Source organism: Neovison vison, chromosome 13 (genome assembly GCF_020171115.1).
Source record: "Neovison vison isolate M4711 chromosome 13, ASM_NN_V1, whole genome shotgun sequence".
NCBI classification, from domain to species: domain Eukaryota; kingdom Metazoa; phylum Chordata; class Mammalia; order Carnivora; family Mustelidae; genus Neogale; species Neogale vison.
Window position 1 is genome coordinate 108,754,534 of NC_058103.1, and position 12,967 is coordinate 108,767,500.

Below are 12,967 nucleotides of genomic sequence, written 5' to 3' on the forward strand. Positions count from 1 at the left end.
AGGTCTGTAAAAGTTTCCTCTGAAAATAATTCTTTTTTTTTTTTTAAGATTTTATTTATTTATTTGACAGAGAGAGATCACAAGTAGACGGAGAGGCAGACAGAGAGAAGGAGAGAGAGGGAAGCAGGCTCTCCGCTCGGCAGGGAGCCCGATGTGGGACTCAATCCCAGGACCCTGAGATCATGACCTGAGCCGAAGGCAGCGGCTTAACCCACTGAGCCACCCAGGCGCCCCCTCTGAAAATAATTCTTTATGAGATTCTTCATAAATTTAATTCGTGAATTTGGAGTTTTAGCAGTTGAATAATTTTTGGAACAAGGATCTGATCTTTTGGTTGGAAAAGCAAATAATATCTGGGTTGAGGCACCAGGGGCCAGGTAGGTCTGGGGGATGGAGGGTTGCTACTTTCTATTGCAATTTTTACATGGGAATACAAAGAGTACCAATTTAGATGAAGGGGCACTAAGTCCTTCTCGTTGATGATAACTATTTCACTAGCGTCGGGAGGCAGTCTTTTCAAGGGGTTGCCGAATGGACCCATCTGAGGAGAACTTCCTCCTCTCCCAGACAAGTGTTCCCTCTCCAGTCTCCATGCTGGGCACGCCTCAGCAGCACTTAGCCTGTCAAAAGCCATAGTTTCCGTCAATCTACCCTATGGCCCCCAAAGATGTCTATCCTGTCAACCATTTCTGTGCATGGAGATGGAGGTAGTGGGGGATATCATGGGCTGAATTGTGTCATTCCCCCCAACTCATATGTTGAACCCCCCAGTACCACAGAATGTGACTGTATTTGGAGATAGGGCCCTTGAAGAGGTAATTATGTTAAAATGAGGTGACTGGGATGGGCCCTAATTCAATGACTGGCATCCTTCTAAGAAGAGGAGATTGGGACACACATATGCTGAGGGGTGACCCTGAGAGAACAGAGAGAAGTGGGCCAGCATCAAGCCAGGGAAAGATGACTCAGAAGAAACAAACCCACCAGTACATTCCAGCCTCCGGAGTTGTAGGAGAATAAATTTCTGTTGTTTAGCCACAGAGTCTGGGGTGCTTTGTTATGGCAGCCCAAGCAGACCAACATAGTGGGGGAGGTAACAAAGTGGATAGGGAAGAAGGTTCCAGAACCCCGAGGAGGCGAGTGCTGAGGACACTTAGGAGGGTGGCCTGTTAAAAGAAGGTAAGCCTCAGAGCTGTTGGACTGGGAGACGGCCTGGGGGCAGGTCTGGGATCTGGAAGAAGAGCCCTGGAAGTCAGAGCCAAGATTCCAGATAGATCAGCCGGGGGAGGGAGCGCTGGAGGGGCTCACTTGCTCACTCCACCCACCAACATCCTGATATACTGCCCCTCCATTCCAAAGGGGGTCGAACCTGTGACTACCAGGAACATGAAGAAATAGCCAAAAGTACTCGAGAACCATTTCCTGAGATGTGGAAACACAAGCCAGGGTTCTGTTTGTTCTCTGGCAATGTAAGCATTACACATTTTTATTAAGAGAGAAAATAAAAAGCAAAGACTCCACATGAGGCTCTACAGAGAGAATCCGAACACAGCGAAGTTCAAGGAATCTGGTCTTTGCCAACACCGTGGCTCTGCGGGACCTCAGATGGCTGCCCAGGTGGACAGTCATGTCCGGGGGTTCATTAGGACTGTGGGGGGCCCTGAGCACTTTTGCCTTCACGGACCCTTTTCTACATCAAAATAGTATTTAGAGTTGTATTTTACAACCGTGTTGCTCTAAAGATGGAAGTGCTAATATTCTATATCAAAGTGCCTCATCTGACCCACTCCCCGAGGGCGCGTGGAGTCTCCCCTGGGGGCCGGCTGAATGGGGGGCGTCAGGTGTACGTGTTGGGGGGGATGGGTGTGGCGCTCCGGGGCAGGAGGTGGGGAGGCTCACAGGATGTGGTTTTGCTACCTCGCCCCCCAAGCCGTAACCCAGCAGAGACTCACTCTGTGTCTTCCCCGACACCCAGCACAGTTCCGGCCCGTGGACCACTGAGAGGTTCTTTTTTATGGAGAACGACTAAGGTCGTGTCCACGTGACAACAGACTCAACCAGCAGCCCCCAGACCGAACCCTCGGCCCGAAGGTCACAACAGTTTCGGGCAGCAGGGGGCGCCCCAGCGCGGGAAGTTAGAGCTGGCGGGGCCAGGGGTGGGAGCCTCGGGCTTGGGTGGCCCGAGGAGGGCAGGGGCTGCAGGAAAACTGGGGGTGGAGGAAGACTGGGCTATACCGTGACGCTGAGGCAGCAGCCGGCGGAGGCAGCTTCGGTCTAGAAAGCCCTCCCAGGCAGGAGAGGGCCGGTTTTAAAAAATCAAATGTTTATCCGCCTCACCTCAACCCCATCTCTGAAAAGCCCTTTCCCAGCCTGGGATCTCTGTCCCCAGACTCCTTGCTTCCTCCCTGAAAGGGCAAGAACGGCTCCGTGTCGGTCCAGGAACACGCCACAGCGGGGTCATGAGTGATTGAGCGGAAAAACCTGAGCTGACCCTCCCTTCCGGAGGCTTTGAGTCCCAACAGCCTTTCTGATCATGGCTTGCCTTTGCCAAAACATGAACAAGGAGGGGCGCCTGGGTGGCTCAGCCTGTTAAGCCTCTGTCTTTGGCTCAGGTCATGGTCCCAGGGTCTTGGGATTGAGTTCCTCATTGGGGGGAGGGGGTCGTCCTGTGCTCAGCGGGGAGCCTGCTTCTCCCTCTGCCTGCCTCTCCTGTATGTTCTCTGTCAAATAATAAAAATTTTTTTTAAAACCCACAAACAAGGAGGAAAAAGGATAGGATCCCCTCTTCAGAGGGGCCACCCCTGAGGCCTGCATAAAGCTGTCCCCCCAGGGGTCCATGTGGCCCTGGCAGCAGCTGGGGAGCAACAGGAGGGAGCAGTCGTGGGGGTGGGGCGACAGTCAGGTGTGGGTGCAGAGAAGCAAAGGGGGCCTGTGTAGGAAGCAGAGGGCAGAGATAGGCAGCACAGATACTATAATTCTGAAAAACCTCCAATAATGACCCGGTTCTTCTCTAAGCTCCCAGATTGCTGCATTTGCTTTGAAAGCATGGGGGGAAATTAGGCTGGGTCAGGAAAAGTGGGGTGCCAGAGGGAGAAGTGGGGGTTAGGGCCTCACCTCTAAGGCCTGGACCTCGTCCTCTTCTCTTCTCAGCTTTCTCACAATTTATGCAGATAGAATATGAAGCCCAGACAAGTTGAGTCATTTGCTCAGGGTCACAAGGCAAGTGGGCAGAAAAAACTGGAAAGCAAGATCCAGATAACTGGCCCTAGGCTAGCGTTGTTTCCAGTCATGGAGCTGTTCTGAGAATGAGGAAAGCTCTCCTCAAGAGTGGGCTGCAGGATAGTTTCTCCGGTGTTCGATTCCCACCAGCTTTTTACAATCTCCCAAATCAGTCCACAAAACACGTCTCAGCAGAGCCCCTCTGGGCTCTCTCCACCCGACTGTCTCCCTTTCTGCCTGCAAGGCTATGCCTCCAGCAGGCTTTTGGTATTCTACCTCGAGACCTCCCTTCTCTTCTCTGGGTTTCACAGGACAGAAACAGGCGAACGCCAGCTCGGCTCCAAGCGGCCCCCTCGCAGGCCCTTCGCTCCCTGGGTCTGGAGGAGACCAGCACCGATAGCCCTATGGTGGACCTCAAGGCAACCCCCGCAGGTGGTTTGATGTGTTTGTGGATCATTCCTGATCACTGGATTTAGCCTTTGCTGGTGCTCAGTGCTTTCCACATGTAGTCGGTAAACCTTCCAGCAACCCTCTCGGTTGAGGCCAGCTGTTACCTGCTCTTCACAGATGAGAAGCTGAGATTTAAAAGGACTGAGCGGAATGAGGGACAAGGGACAAATCTTCCTCACAGAAGAATTCCAAACATAAATGTGAAGACTCTTCCTTGTAAGAGGTGTGGCTGCATGCCCTTGTCCTCGAGGGTGGACTGGATTTAGTGACTGGCTTCAGAGTCATAGAAGCAGGAAGGTGAAATGGTAGGTCTGACCTCAACCCAGACACACATCCTCACTGACCTCCTTTTCTAAGCCAACTAAGAAACATGATTTCTGTTTTTAGCAGGAACAAGGTTGAAGCCAGCATGCACTCACACTTAGGGGTCTCATCTGGGTTGGGCATGGGAAGGGTTGGGGGGCAGGTCAAAAGGCCATGAGGTGGGGGGGGCCGAAGACAAGGTATGGTGGGGGTGAGGGGCTGTCAAAAGTGAAGCAGGACCACCAAGCTCCAAGGGGGCTGAGCGGTTGGTCCTCGTGCCTGCCCGAAGGAACACAAAGGAGGAGTGTGGGAAGGAGGATTTCTCTCTCCAGGATATATGGGGTCGGGGTGCTGGCAACTGAAAGGAGGCTGGGACAGGGCATAGAGAGTCTCCCCACAAAAGTTCATCTGGTCGCATGTCACTCTGCTGTTCCCAATGCGGCCATGCTGGGGGGGGCACTAAAGAAGGCCTGGGGGGTCTTTAGTGGGCCCTGGAACCCCCCCCCCGCAGGTGTGGCAAAACAGGGCAGGACAAGAGTTCCTGACACATGGAATCATAAGAGATGCAAGTTCACTTTTAAACTGTTTAGGGTCCTCAGCTACCTGAGTCACCTAGTTCCTAAAAGGATTTCGCCTTCCTTGCCATTTCTGCTGGGCTTCACTGAGGAGGGGGAGGTTGACCTGGCTCTTGTTCATTCAGCGGGGGGGTCTCTCCTCCTGCCCCCCCCATTTACAGCCAGCAGAGGGGCAGGGCTCCCATCCCAGCCCCGACTCCGAGAAATCTCCTCACCCCATCTGCAAATACGCACCCACTCGCAGGTCTGTGTGCACCCCCGAGCCAGGACAAAAGGACATTTCATGACGCAGTGTCAAGTCTTGGAGCAGAATAACATGCGGGCAATGTGCTCACAGGATTGGATGCCCCTTTCCCTCTGTCCATCTAGAGTGATGCCAAATGACTGGGGAAGCCCCCATCTGGCAAGAAGAAGTAGGACCCAGGAGAGGAAGAGAAGTTAGAGGAAAGAGAACCACGAAGGAGAAGGGGCCCCCTAGTAGATGAGCTGTTGAGTGGCTCGCAAGCCTTAGTTGTAGGCTGAGTCTGCAGGACTCTAGGCATCAGGGAGCTGGGGAGACAGTGCACAGAATGGGGTACAGGGGTTGTCTCAACACTTACACCTCGTCCTGCCCTGGCCAATCTGTGTTTGGAAGGTAGGACTTGAGCTAGGAGGAAAGTACTAAACTGTACATTTTCTAGACTGTGTGTGCTTGGCTGGCTACCACAGTAACATTATCTAGCCAAGAACCCTTTCATCGACAAGGAAAGACTCATACTCATGAAGACCGGAGATTGTGGGGGGGGATTATTTATTTAGTTATTTATTTGATATATATGTAGAGAGAGAGCACACAAGCAAGGGGAGGGGCAGAAGGAGAGAGAATCTCAAGCAGACTCTGCCCTGAGCACGGAGCCCCACGTGGGCTCCATCTCTTGACCCTGTGAACATGACCTGAGCTGAAACCAAGAGTTCGATGCTTAACCAACTGAGCTCACCCAGTCTCCCTGAAGATTGAAGGTTTGAAGTGTGGTAATCATGAATTATGCATTAATTAATTAATGAATTATGCATTAATTCACCTGCCTCTGCAACTAGGCAGTGAGCTCCTGGAAGGTAGGGTGAGTCCAGCCAGCACCCCATGGAGCAGAAGAATCACCCAGCAGAGTCCTGCCGGAATTCCTGACCCACAGAATTGGGAGAAATGAGAAATGTCTTGCAACTGGGTAACTGAAGGAAGGAGGGAACAGATAGGGGACTGTAGCTTGTCTGGGAATCCTGATTCATTTCTACGAAGAAGAATGAAGTCAGTGGCTGGAGGCACCTTATAGCGCCCTGATGGCTCAACAGACATCTGACTCCTGTCTCAGGAGACTCCAAATGGGTTCAAGTAGAATTCAGCTCCATTCAGCAGCTCTAAAACTCAATGTGGTACAGTGCATCAGCTTCTGCTCTGAAGCCCCCAACAACGTGGGGCCCACAGGCCCCCAGAGCACCCAGCCAGTGGTTCTGACCTGATGCTCTCTGATTGTCGCTATGGTTGGTCCTCCTGGACACCCTCTCTTCTGAGTTAACTGCTCCCTCCTCAGGTCCTAGAGCCTTGGGTCCCCAGCCTGGTGTGCTGTGTGGGCGCAGAAGGGCTTGCTGTGCTGCTTTGTAATTTCTCATTCATCTCTTGGCCTTTCCTGCTGGACTGTGCCGTGACTGTCCTCATCTTTCAAAGCACCTAGTATGGCACCTGCCATTTCCTGAAAACGTTTGAAGAGGGGGGGACGCACAGAGAGCCCCATCAGCTTGGCCTCGCTCCCCCACTTGGGAATGGAGCTCCAGGGGACTGGAATTTGTTTTCATGATTTTAACTTTTTATTGTGTGACAACATACAACTTTTTATAGTATGGTTAACGTGTTAACCATACACAAAAGTAGGAGCAATTATAGGAACAAATCTTCATGTAGGTTCATCTAGTTTCAATGATTATCACCAATGTTCTGATGTTTTTGTTTTATCCTCTGTACTTTTTTTTCCTGGAATATTTAAAAAACAAATCCCAGGTATCATATCATTTCACCCTAGAAAGAGTGAGAATGTGAGATTGTGATGTAGGATCAATGAACTTCGGGATTAAACGAACCTCAGAAGTCATCCTGTGTTCCAGCAGGCCGGTCTGGGCGGGCAGTCTGGGCAGTGGGGCCAGCCCTGGGAACAGCCTCCCGTCCCCGTCCAGGAGGGCCTCGAATGCACAGTGCAGCCTGTCATCTGCCCTCTGCTTCCTTTGCTCCAGCTGCCCTTAGGGACTGTCATTTCTACTTTACAAGCAAGGCATGGTTTATGCTTAGGCTGTCACTAGCCCATGGTCCCTCACCCTGCTGGTGGGGGCGGAAGCGGGATTCTCCCCCACTTCTTTGGAACCCCACAGCCCAGGCTTGCTTGACTGCACCACCCGTTTGGGCCCCATATCCTTTTCTCAGTTTACCAAGCCCAGAGCAGTCGCCAGCGCTCCCTTCCCAATGGGGAACAGCGGAGGGCAGGCTCCTGTGTTTCTCCTGGTTGGTGGTAAATGGTGCTTTTGAAAAGGTGGCTTGGTCAGGATAAATCTTCATCTGAGAGCTAGGTTTTAGGAAGAGCATGATATGAGTGGGAGATGGTTTTATGGGGGGGCTTCAAAGTGATCCTCAAGACACACACTATTGGGAACTTGCCGCCCCCACGCCCAGGACTGCTGGGTCTCTGGCCCAGCCCTGCCCACGCTGCCGTGAGCCTCATTCCCCATTGTATCTCCTGGCCTTTGATGTCGGCTAAACCCAATTCATCTCTTTCATATCACTACAAAGGAGCCTCCTAATTACTCTGTTTAGACAGCCTCTTTCTCAAATATGAAACATTTGGTCTTCCCAGGCCCCTCAAGCGCCCAACACCATCCAGGTTGTTGCAAAATCTACCTTCCCCACACTGTTTGGCAGATGCTTTCCTCTCCATTACCAGCCTCCCTAGGCAAATCTGGACATGTCACCCCCCCTCCACACACACATTCTTTCCCCCGTGCAGGCTGCTCTAGGATACAGCCCTTCCTCTGAGAGAGGGTCCTTGTAGGAGGGTTCTCAGTCCTGCTGGAAACCTCTGGAGAAGTCTCAGGGAAATGACAATGCTTCCCTCCCTCAAGGACTCAGGGGTGGCCTCTCATTGGTGAGGAAGGCCTGTGGAAGAAGCTTTGCCCTTGTGGCAGGTCCGGCCCCTGGGCCTGGTGGGGGAAGAGACACCTCCTGGAGGAGGCTGTGTGTCTCATAGCCCCTCCTCATTCAAAAAAAACCACTCTCACTCTCCTCAACCCAATCTCAAGGGCCCTGCCACCCTCTCCTAGGTAGGGAAGTCTCACATTGCTTCTAATACTTCTCCCTTCTAATACCTCCTTCCTGGTCCCATGACCCTTCCCCACTTGGTGCCACAGGTACCACCTGAGCTACACTCCTCCACGTCACCCCGTCCTGCTGTCTCTCCATGATGTAGGCTGGTCCCCAGGGGGGGCTCCCTGCTTTGGGGCTGCTCCCTGAATGTCTCTCCTGTCTCCACATGGGTCTCGTTGCTCTGGCTGAGCAGGAAACAGCCTGCTCTCCTCCTGCCGATGCAGGGAGCAGGGAAGCTGTCAGAAGGGACGCTGGAGCAAAAGTTTTTTCCTTCTTTCCTTCATTCCCTTCCTCCCTTCCTTCCTGCCTTCAAAACTTTCTCCTTTCTTTCAACTTTTTACTATGAAAAATGTCAAACATCGCAAAAGCAAAGAGCATAATGAAACCCCACATAACCACCGTCAACTCAAGCCAGCCTTGTTTCATCCAGACCTCCTCCTTCCACACTACCCCTACTCCCACCCCCTGGACCACACTGGGGCTAATTCCAGGCACCATATCCTTTCGTCTGTAAACACTTCACTGTGTATCTCTAAAAGGCAAGAACTTTTAGAAAAACAACCACAATATCACTTCTAAAAATACAAACGATTATTTTCTTAATAGCATCAAGGGTCCAGCCGTGTTCAGATTTCCCCGAGGGTCTCGTCACTGTACTTTCAAAGTTGGTTGGTTTGGATCCGGATCCAGACAAACAGAGATCACACATTGAGTAGAGAGACTTGAAGGGGTTGACAGAGGCCACATTGTGGTGTGGACGTGGGGTGGTTGGGGTGAGGAGGGGGCGGAGGATCCTCTCCATTCTCTCTCTGCTGCTAACCCTCCAGAGCTCATCACCAGCTCGCTCTTGAACCCTCACCTGCTTTCCTGGTCAAACTCAGTTTGTGGCATGGCTTCTTTGTGTCCCCATGCTGGCCATCACCCCTGGCCAGGGTCCTTGTCTCTCTGTACCGAGTCTCCTATCTTTCCCTGGCCACACTGTCTGCAATGCCGTTTGTCTGTCTTCCCTCCGTGATCTCAGCAATGGTGGGGGCGGCACGTGCCTGGCACACCAGCAGGCCTATCAAATGTGGGTGGGTGGGGAAAGAACAAGAGTACAAGTCATCATTTTCTGATTTGCTGTTTCCTCGGGTTGCTTTCATTAGTGGGGGCTTGGAAGTGCCTCCTATGTGCTATGCACCTCGGAATTCCTCAGTTAATTCTCATAATCACGGGAGCTAGTGTGATTATTATTTATCCCCACCCTACAGAAGAGGAAACTGCAGCTCTGTATGGTGGTTTAGTCAGATTTCAGGGCTGCAAGGTTATAGGTCCCTCCTACTTCACATTGCCCTCCCCACTACCAGGGAAGAGCCACTTGGGCTGTCAGTCCTAGCTGGAAAGTTCTAGAAAATGTCAGTAATAGAGCAAGAGGTCTCCTGCTTCCCATCTGCAGGAAATGGTTCTTTCACTATCTCTACTCCTGTCTTGCAGGGATTATCCCCTCCCCATCCAACCTTTCTCCCCCAGTCCAGTGGAGCTGGGTTCTCCTCTGCTGGCGTCCTCAGTCCCCAGTGGATGGGCAAGCCTAGAGCAGGTACTTCAAAGCCTCCTGCTTAATTGTGCCTTCTTGTGCACCATTAGGCTGGGAACAAAGTTGGAAAATTAAACACGCATTTTCACAGGCAGTCCTCGCAGGAAGGCATTGTTTGTACTCAGGAGCTGGTTGCCCCAGGATGGGACCAGGAGGGAAGTACTCTGCTGCTAGGACCTGTTTACCTGCTTCGTCGTCCTCGGTTTCCAGCTCCTCCCCCTCCACCCAGGACAGAAAGGTCGGTGGTTCTCGGGAAAGAATAGTTCCTTTGTGTTTTGTTTCTTCCTATGCCTAATTAGGAATTATGCTTGGGAATCAAGCTAATTAATCTCTGCCAACGCTGGGGTGAGAGCAAGCTCCTCACACTATCAGTGTTGATCAATAACTCACTGCCGAGAATCTGAAAACAACCGGCCCCTTTCAGTGGGGGTTTTAATGAGGATGAGGTGGATGAGGTGGAATGGCCTGGGGGAGGCTGGAACAAGGAGGTGTGGGGGCCCAGTCTGACAGGATGGAGGTGTCGGGGAAGAGGACCCTCTAGCCTGCCCCTCTGAGTGTGAGGTGGCCCCCACGGGGCAGCAGGGCTTTTGAATGCCCGAGGCCCTACAAGGCAGAGGTTGGAGCTTCATTACTGTGTTGCTCTCAAACACCACCCAGTTTCTATGAGATGTGACCGTAGTCACTGGGAACACTCAGAAGATGGAGAAAAACCGTCACAGCAAATGGCTGGGTCATATTTCAGGTCAATGTGGTTCCTGCTGCACAGCCTGCTCCCAACACTGGGCTGCTGCCTCTGCCCATCAAGGACCAAAGGTTGAGGAGAGAAGACTCAGGCTTAAAGAAGAAGATAAAACAGGTTGTTGAAGGCCAGGGAAATGGGAGAAAGCAAAAAAAAAAAAAAAAAAATCTCATAGGGCCCCAAGGGACCGTGCATGGAGCAGGGGAAAACGAGACTATTTAGTTTCTAAAAAAAAAAAATCTTTGCTGTCCCTGGGGGTCCTCATGGCCTAGGCACTAGGTGGTTAGATCTTCAGAGATACAGAGAGGGGCTTTGCTCCAGACAGGGAGCCAAGTCTTCTGTTTCTTCCCAAGGAGACAATCAAGAAACAGAGAACAGAAAGTGGTAGCTGAAAGAGACTGTGGAACTGAAGAAACCCAGAATGATTTTATGACCTTTGGAAGTCCTAGTCTCTATCATATCCAATATGTTGAGGGGCACCCGACTGGCTCAGCTGGTCGAGGTGACTCTTGATCTCAGGGTTGTGAGTTTGAGGCCTACACTGGGTGTAGAGATTACTTAAAATCTTATAAATCACTCCCCCCTCCCCAAACAAATATGTTAACATGAGCTCAAATCCCACATTAAGAAGTATTTTTATTCTGCTATGAAATTTTGATACTTTATAATTTTTAAAATTTTCATTTCTTTTTTTTTAAATTTTTTATTTTTAAGAGATCTCATGACATAGGAGCGAGAAGAGGGGCAGAGAGGAGAGTGCAAATCTTGAGCAGACTCCCTGCTGAGTGTGGAGCCCAAAACCATGACCCTAAGCCAAAATCAAGAATTGGATGCTGAATGGACTGAGCCACCTAGGCGTCCCCATTTTTGCAGTTTTTAATTTTTAGCTCCATGTTTTCTCCAGTTGCAAATGTTTTCACAAGCTTTGAGGGCCTAGAGGCCTGTGTGTTTATAGTGCCTAAGGATAATAAAATGGTTCAGAGAGCCTGGAGACTTTAGCCAGGACTGTCTTGCGGAGCATCAACCCTCAAGAGTGAGAAAGGAGAACCTGGCAGTATGTAGCCGTACCCCATATCGGTTTTTGTAAAAGACTGGAGATCTAGGGGTGCCTGGGTGGCTCAGTCAGTTAAGCATCTGCTTTTGGCTCCGGTCATGATCCCGGGATCCTGGGATGGAGCCCCACAGTAGGCTCCCTGCTCAGCGGGGAGTTTGCTCCTCCCCTCTGTCCATGCTCTCACTCTCTCTCAAATAAATGAATAAATATTCCTAGGGGGGAAAAAAAGCCTTGATGTCTAGGCCACAAGGAACGGAAAAACCCTTTCAGGCTGTCCTCTGGAATAACTGATTTAAGAGGGAAAGAAAAAGAAGACGGGAACGTTATTTCTAGTCCCATGGACATGCATACCCCAGTATAGGGCAGAGGCAAGAGCTCCTGGGGCTGGGAGCACTCATAAGGGAACACCCCAAAAAGATGAGGAAGTAGTAGCCTTGCAAACCCAGGTGGCTGCAAAGACACAGATCCAGTAGGCAGCGACTGTCACAATGTCCCGTGAACATCAGAACACTGGACACAGCAACCTGAAGAAGTTCACATTCAGATTGTACCAGTCTGCATCACAGCTCACAAAAATGGAGGAATGGGATTCACCCTTCTCAATAACATGTGTAGGTTTACTTGAATGTGGAATGGCCAGAGTTAGGAATGGCAATTTTTCAAACACCTATTGGTCTGTTGAGCTCCGCTATGGTCCCAGCGACTGCTCCGCAAACCCTCTGGGTTTTGCCAGTTTGTAGGAAGTAGCACTGAGGTGCCAGGGAAGCGGGCCACCTCCACCTCCCCTTGAGGGAGAACCTGTCGGGGGAATTCGCTGTCAGCTTCCAGGCGCAGCACCTTTGCTGCAGTGTTCCCAAGGTCTAGGACCTGTTTACCTGCTTCCCAGGTGACTACCCAGGAAATGACTGGTGACTACCAGGAAATGCTTCGACACAACAGGGACATTACTGCCTCACCATTTCTGCCCAGCACAAGAGCAAGGAGCAATCTTCATGGACTCCATTGGACTGCTCAGGGACTTACTAGAGGCAGCCTGAGGCTCTTCCTACCTAATTCTTTTTCCTTCTCCCTTCTTTCATGGATGTCAGACCTGTATCATGGTAAAGCCTTTCCCTGACTACTCCTGATTCCTTTCCCTTTTGTTTCCCACTGGTACTACTGCCAACAAATCCCTCTAACTCCACGTTGGCATCTGCTTCCTGAGGACTCAATCTGATGCAGCTACCAACCCACACAGTGTAACTGGCCAAAGGCTACCAGCTCACTCCTTTGAAATGTGAAGGCTTAAACAACAGTCCTCAAAGGAGGGTGCTGAAAATAAATGTTTCTTTGGATTGCCCCAAAAGAATGTAGACCACTTAGGGTAGCCTTAGGGTTGATTGGACCACCATGACCTCTCACAGGATGGCTAATGAGGATGATTCCTGGGAGTTGGTTTTAAGGAAAGCTACTATTTATTTAAAAAATATTTATCATTTATTGAGTACTTATGTGACAGGAACCATGGTAAGAGCTTTCCATACATTGTTTCATTCAATACTTAAACACAATTCTAATACCTATCTCCATTTTTCAGGTGAGGAAATGGAGCTAATTAGATGAGCTTGGATTTGAACTGAGGACTGTTTGATGCCAAAGCTAATACTCTTTAATCATGACACACACAAACAGT